At 50.7% G+C, this 296-nt stretch overlaps 1 protein-coding gene across 1 annotated transcript in view; it reads right to left on the reverse strand.

The window, feature by feature from the left end:
• The window catches only part of GFPT1 (glutamine--fructose-6-phosphate transaminase 1), a 22152-nt gene that overhangs the window by 12732 nt on the left and 9124 nt on the right, over positions 1–296 (reverse strand). The gene's annotated exons all lie outside the window — the stretch shown is intronic.

Here is a 296-nt window from a genome sequence, read left to right on the forward strand (position 1 = left end):
AGACCCTGCCACAACGGCAAAGGCAAAGGGAAAGGTAAAACTGCCTCCTTTCAGAGCTCTCACAACCAGAGTGTTCAAAAAAGCTGTTCCCGAGCAGTTGTGAGGCAGGGGGTGACTAAGACATTTTCAAAACGTTTTTTGGCATTTTCTGTTATGATATACGGAAAACAAAAGAAAGCATCAGCCGCCCCCACCACAGCACATCCAGCGTGATGAGCACCGCGCTGCCTGCTAACGCAGGGGCACAAAACAGAGCGATGGGAAGGGGCAACAAGAACGTTCCTTCCCACAGCAAC

This window comes from Buceros rhinoceros, unplaced genomic scaffold (genome assembly GCF_000710305.1).
Source record: "Buceros rhinoceros silvestris isolate BGI_N320 unplaced genomic scaffold, ASM71030v1 scaffold21431, whole genome shotgun sequence".
In the NCBI taxonomy this organism is placed as follows: Eukaryota; Metazoa; Chordata; class Aves; order Bucerotiformes; family Bucerotidae; genus Buceros; species Buceros rhinoceros.